Raw genomic sequence first — 7,182 nt, 5'->3', positions numbered from 1 at the left:
TTACACTGAGACACACTGTCTCAAAAAAAAAAAATAATAATAAAAGAAGAAGGAGGAGGAGGAGGAGGAGGAGAAAAGAAAAAAGAAATGAGAGAGAAAGAAAGAAAGAAGAAATGAGAGAAAGAAAGAGGAAGGAAGAAGAAAAGAAAAAAGAAGAAATGAGAGAAAGAAAGAGGAAGAAAGGAAGAAAGAAGAAAAGAAAGATGAAATAAGAGAAAGAAAGAGGAAGAAAGAAAGTAGAAAAGAAAAGAAATGAGAGTGAGAAAAAGAAAGAGGAAGGGAGAAAGAGAGAGAGAAAGACAGAAAGAAAGAAAAAGAAAGAAAGAAGAAAAGAAGCAAAGTCATATATAAAGCAATGGCTCTGGCTGATACATGGGTCTCTGTGCCTCTGTGTCTTCTTGAGTATTTATTGAGAGTAATGAAGGCCTCCTCCCATGGAGTAAAGACCAAGGAAGACACCACTGAGTCACTTAACACATAACCACCAATCAGTGAAGTTGAAATCGAGTACAGTTCTGAAGAGATGTACCAGGTGAGCCATGAGGTGGGGATCTGAGAGGAGACCTCAGGTCAGAAACAGAAGAGTTACAGGCAGGAAGGGCAGCAATTAGAAAGGTTGGATACAGGTGGAGAAAAGAAGATAAAGGTGAGCGGGTGACCAGAGACGAGGCTGGAAATCTAATAAGTCCATGCTAAGGGTCTCTAACTCTGATAAGGGCCAGGAATTTGAACTTTATCCAGGAGTGGTAGGATACAAGGAAAATGTTTAGGGGATCATATTTGTGCATTAGAAAGATCATTCAGCTGTGATTGGAGAAAGACATAGGAAAAGGTAAGGTGGAGCAAGAGGCTGCTTCCTGCAGGCAGGATGTGGTTCCACCTCAACTGAGGATGCTAAGAAATTCTAAGACACTAAGGAGCTAGGATGAAAGGCATTGGTACAAGATTAGAGAGTGCACCGCTGTGGGGGGCAAGCTCGCTGGGGTTGAGCCCTCAGCTTCCAGTAGAGGTCAAAGGTGAAAGGTCTTCTGTGAAATAAGGAATCTGAGGGGTAGTTGTGTTCGATGTTCCCGAGGGACAGCCAAGCAGAGATGTCCAAACAAAGCTTACAAGAGGCCGTTGCTTTGAACTGCCCTCCTCCACCAGGCCTGGCAGACTAAACCGGACCAGAACGGGAGCAGCCACTTAGCCAATCTCAGATAGGCAGTGGGCCAAATTAAACTACTGCAACAACCAGGAGTCTCCACAACCAACTAGAAGAAATGCAATTGACCTGGGCCAGAGACACCAGGATATCCCCTTCATCCCTGCCCCATAAGGAAAGTGAGCTAAACAGTCTGGCTTTCCTGTTTCTAGTTCCATCTGCCACTTCCTGCCTATAATGCCCCCTCTTCTGTGCGAAGGCCTCCAAAAACTGACTTTCACATAGACTAGTGGTTTCTACAGATGATGCATGGAAAGTGCCCGGTAGATCTTGACACTGGTGAACACAAGCCATTTCAACCAAAAAGTCAGGCTGGTGGCTAGGCCACCTGGAGGCAGATTGGGAGGGGCTTGTTTCTAAGGAGATAAGCTTTGGTTCAAAGGATTGACCTTACAGAGCAGCTGGAAGGAGATGTAAGCTAGAAAAGCCTCCTAATATGGGGTTTGTTAATTTTGACACATACCTACAAGTACTCAGGAAGCTATCAAGTATGAAGACTGACTGAGGAAAGATTTTAAAAAGGGGGAGGAGAAAAGAGGGGCGGGGACACTTATTCAAAGGGACTTTAGCTTGTCCCAATGCTCACAGGGACAGCCAGGCAGCAGGAACTAGGTGGTTCTTCCAACAGTGAAGGCTGTTCTGGTCACTTAAGCTGTTCCTGACTTATACCTGAGGTCCCAATGTTAACGACTGACAGTATCCCATTCACAGCTCAGAACGTGGTTCATACGGTCAATGCAGATGAAAGAAAACCCCAGAATGGCTGTGAATGTGGACGACTTAGAAAGCAAAAAGGTCTGGCAGTAAAGTGTGTGTGCTCGTTTGGGGGTGGGGAGGGGTGCATCTCCTCAATTTAGACATTCTCATTTAATGGTTTCTATTCTGTTTGTTTTGTTTGTATCGCAGGGAAGAAGGGTCACTGTCCTAGAGTAAGTGGAGGAGATAGGGGACAGACAAACATCTTCAGGACAGAGTAGAGTAGAGTCTAACACACGGTCGTTAACTGGAAGTGAGCAGAAGCTGACCGAAGTAGAAACTTGGAATTCAGGTAGGGTAACCATGGTAACTAATGACCCAGTCGGGTTCAAAACCAGGCCTGCCTGACTGACAAGTCACCTTTGCTGTGTACCACACCTATCTCCCTTCTCCAAAGAGTCTACCAGTCCCGTGTGCCAAGGAATTCCCTTCACAAATACACCCCACCTCCTCTACCCTCCAGGGGACCCTTCAGAGCTAAGTGGAATAAATATTAGGCACCCTCTTCTCAGCATCTCTCCTAAAAGAGAAAAGGCTGATGGGAAACTCTAGAAATTTTGTGTCATTTTTCCTGTTTCAGAAAACAAACAACAAAAACAGCTTTCAGCAGTTGCCAGGTGTCCTTGGACTTCCTTGGAATTCAAGGAGGAAGATGATACAATCAGCCCCAGAAGGAGCTCTCCAGGGAAAGGGGGATGGAGAGAAAGAGAGACAGAGACAAAGATAGAAAGACTGAGACAAAGAGAGACAGAGAGGCAGAGAAACAGAAAGAGAGAGATGCAGAGACAGAGAGAAAGGCCTTCATAAAATACACAGGCAGGGGACAGACAACACAAGAATGTGGTATTCTCTGAAAAGGTTAGTTACCTAGGAATCCTGGGAAATAAGGAGGAGTTAACAAAAGAACCACAGCCCTTGGGCCAGGGCCCTGGATTAAGGGAAGGCAGCTGGCCCCTCTGGGATTCCTGTCATGGGCAAGATCACAGGAATAGTTATAACTACCAGTTGATCCATAAATTTCATTCAATACCTTCATATCTCACAATCTTCTGAGGCACTTTATCAATCCTTCTACAGGAGAGAAGCTGAGGAGAGGGATTGTAATAATTGGCCTGTGATCACAGTGTGGTCATGGAGTCCTACAGCCAAACTTCAAGTCTGAGTCCCAAGACTCCTCTCTGAAAGCAGCTTAGGCTAGGAGCACAGCCTAGTGGTAGAACACCTGCCTAAGCATAAGCAAAGCCCTGGGTTCAAGCCCCAGCACCACAAACAAACCGAAACTAAACCCCACAAATTCAAGATACAAGAGACAGGACAGCAAGGATGCAGTGAGAAGAGCCTCTGGTCCCATGGTGTTCAAGCTTTCTCATCAAATTCTAATTTGGGGAACAGTCTAATAAGTAATATGATTTTAGATGGTAGATGCATGTGAAAGAGAAAAGGAGTAGCAACTTATCAGGAGGTAATGAGAGAGGTGAGGGACCTTAGCACAGCACCACTCCATGAAGCATTCAGAGAACCCAAACAGTAGGCAAGGTGAAGGAGAATGTGTCATGAATGGAAAAATGAGCTCTCTTCAGGCACCTTCCCTGGCTAGGCAAAATGGAAGAAACACCCCTGGGACAGGGCATTTGCCTTTGAAAACAGACATCAGCTTTTGGAAGAAAACTGAACTTGAAATTAGAGGGCAGACAGAATCACAGAAGGCCAAGGGAACTAAAGCTCACAGCAAGTCAGGTCTTGCCCATCCCATCGGCAAGTAGATGATGAGGTCCAGGTCTGCGTCGTTATCCCCACCCTGTCCTCAGCCTCAGCAGCCTTCTGCCCCGGTCCTTAGCTTACAGAAACTCCTCTGATGGTGTATTTTTTCCCATGTAGTCACTTCTGGGGAGAAGGGGCTGCAGACACCTTGGGTAACAAGTGTCCCAGGCAAGTGGATTGTGGGTGAGAGGAATAGGTATCTGATCTGTAATTTAAACCATAAGAAAGAGCCTGTTCCCAGGGTAGAGTTGGATGGCAGACCTATGAAGTTCAGGAGCCCCAGGAGACCTATGCTACACTGGAACTTCTCAGGCATGAGTAAGAGATTACAGGAAAGAACGAGACTTAGCACCTTCCCTATGTACCAGGAACCAGTTTCTTAACACCTCTCTGCAACTTCCCGGGCAGTAATAAAGACATTCTGAAGACACTTGAGTCCCTCCCTTCAGCTACCCAGCTGTCTGAATAAGAAACAATGGCCCCCAAGAAACTGGAATTTCCCCAGGAATCTCCTCTGAAGGAGAAGGTCGAAGTCTGCTGCCAGCCAAAGTAGGAGCTGCTACCAAGAACGAGATTGCACATGTTTCTGACCACGTGTCAGAACAATTTACAGGGAGACAGGAGCCAAGGAAATGCTGGGTTCATGGTGCGCAAGACTGCATCTCTGCCTTGTTCCTTTGATTCTTTTCTTAAACCTAAATCTCCTGGCAGGACACAAAGACAGACTTGGGTGTAGGTGTGGGGTGTAGCTCCAGATCTCTGACCTTCCTCTCACAGAGGTCACATTGAACAGATCTTCCTTTCCTGATTTTTTTCTACTAATTTACCTTTTCATTGGCTTATTGAAGAAGGGTGCCTATGTCTGGCTTTGTTGGGGTGTCAGGGCACAGGGTCTGATCCAAATAACTCTGATGGCATTGCCTTTTGATCCTCCCAGAACTCGTGTGTGTGTGTGTGTGTGTGTGCGCATGTGGGTGGTTTGCTTCTTTGTTGTTTGTAGCTGGAGATAGGAAACACATGAGTTCAGAGCACAACTTTCAAAAACTGGTTCTTTCCTACCATGTGGGTCCTGAGAATTGAACTCAGGTTGCCAAGCTTGGTGGCAAGAGCTTTTACCCACTGAGTCATCTTGTCAGCCCAATCTGTGATTTAACTGAGTGAGACCAATTGCATTGGATTCAGTGCAAGCAAAACTTATTGACTGCGGTCAAAGGTAAGATAAGAGCTGTCCTGTAGTGTGTTGGTCTGATACTGCTTGTATTCTAATGCTAAAATACTGGCTCCCAAGATCCTGTTGCCTCTGAGGAAAAGATCTGCACATTACAGCAAGTGATGCTATATTGCTGTATTTATTAAAAATAAATAACAATAATAATAATTGGTTTATCTCTTTACCACCCCTGAGGTCTCACTCCTCAGGCCCGACCCTGATATGGAGCTGTATACACCACTGAAGCCCAGTTTGAGCCGCCAACATGGCCCAACTTGTCTTCGAAACTCCCTTCCCTTGGCGGTTTACTACCACCTGTTCTCCTCCTCTGTCCCAGGGTGTTCCTGTACCCCAAAATCCCACATAAATACAACTCTACAGCCCAACTGCTTTTCACTCAGGTTTATATATTCAACTCTCAATCCACAAAGCCTCTATACAAGATTGCATCAAATAGACAAAGATACAAACTGCCCTTCTATATGAGATATTAGACCTGTAAAATCCTTAACGCCAATCAATCCCACCTGGGTTCAGCTGGTCCTTGGGAAGCTCCACATTGCCATGACCTTCCCCCTTTGTCCTCTGACCTCCTCAGACCCCTCAGCCCTCTCCACCTACCTCATCCCTCCCAGTCACTGGCTTTTCTTTATTTTACTAATTAAAATGGGAAGGTTCAGTTGGAGTCACGTTATTTAGCCCTTCTTGGTGAAGTAGAATTAACATTAAAATACAAACAGCTTCAGGACAAGCTATGTGAACCTTGCTCCCCAATTTAACTGGTCAATAAAAGGCGAGGATTGGGCAGTAGAAGGAGAAAGGTGGAATTTGAGGATTGAGTGAGGGGGTTGCAGGTAGAGGAAGAGAGAAGAAAGAAGGCGGAGGTAGAAGTGGAGGAGTCTGTCCCCAGAGAAGATGGACCATGAATGAGCATGTAACCAGGAGAAACAGCACGTAACAAGAAACTTCATCGCTGGGGAATGAGTTAGAACAACTCCGAATCCACCCAAATCTAAGCTTACAACTTGTAAATAAAATACCTAGATTGTGTGTCTAAATAAATTCCCTAGATACTGGAACTGTGCATATTGCTCTTGGTGCTTCCCAAAATAGCCTCCCTTTGTGAAAATGTTAGGCCACATTGTGTGCAAATAAACACAGGTGTCCTAAGAGGCCAGGGGCATCAGATCTCCCTAAAGTAGGGCTTATAGGCTGTTATGAGCTGCTGTTGTGGGTGCTGGGAACCAAACTCAGGTCTCCAGCAAGAGCAGTATGTATTTTATGTGTGTGGGTGTCTTGTTTGTATGTACACCTTTGAACCACTTGTGTACTTGGAACCCACAGAGGCTAGAAGAGGGCATCAGATCTGCTAGGACGGGAGTTACAGATGCTTGGGAGCCATCGTGTAGCTGCTAGGAATCACACCTGCCTCCTATGGGAGAGCAGCTGGAACTCTTAACAGCTGAGTCATCTCTCCAGCCCCCACCATGTAACTATGTCTGAAGTCATTCATGGAAGCAATTGGAAACACTCACTGTTCCTTTCCCAGGGACTGAACACAGTACCTGTCTGGCAGCAGTAAGTGTCCATTGAGCATCTCTGAATGAGAACACTGAGTCCCAGCCACCAAAAGTAATGACTTTTAGGACGACGTTTAAGCATATTTAAGCATGTCTTTCTCTGACGACACAAAGTCAATTTCCTCACTGCAAAGCTGTCTTGCTCTCCCCGCCCTGCCTCCTCGGCATCTCCATACGAATGTTTTGTAGACACCTGCTCCCAACAACCAGACAGAATTTAAGTATGGCATCACAAATTAATAACATGCTTTTGTTGTTGTTTTAATGAACCAAGACTTTAAAATGTATTGCTTCCTACAACAAAAACCTGAGAAACAAAAGTGGAACTTTGTAACAGAATCATTAAGAAGGAAGTCTGGTATGTGAGAGCCATACTGGTTTTCATGGTTCTTCTTTGTGTTTTGTTGTTGTTTTCTTTTCTCCACATCTCAGGGTTTTCATTGCTTTCACTCCCAATTTTCCCTTAAGATAGGGTATATATAAATTATAGACCATATAATTTACTGTCCAACCCTAGAACTTTGCAAAATAAAGTGGCATTTCTGATATTTACCCTGGAAAAATGTGTCACCGGGGCTGTCCCAGGGACACTGGGATGCACGGTTACCTCAGTTAAACTCTGAAGTCCTTGATCCCATTTTTGTGAGGAATTGAACCAAGCGACTTCTAAG

This window comes from Micromys minutus (genome assembly GCF_963924665.1).
Source record: "Micromys minutus genome assembly, chromosome: 16".
NCBI classification, from domain to species: Eukaryota; Metazoa; Chordata; class Mammalia; order Rodentia; family Muridae; genus Micromys; species Micromys minutus.
The sequence above is the reverse complement of the archived record's forward strand: the minus strand, read 5'-3'. Positions refer to the sequence as shown.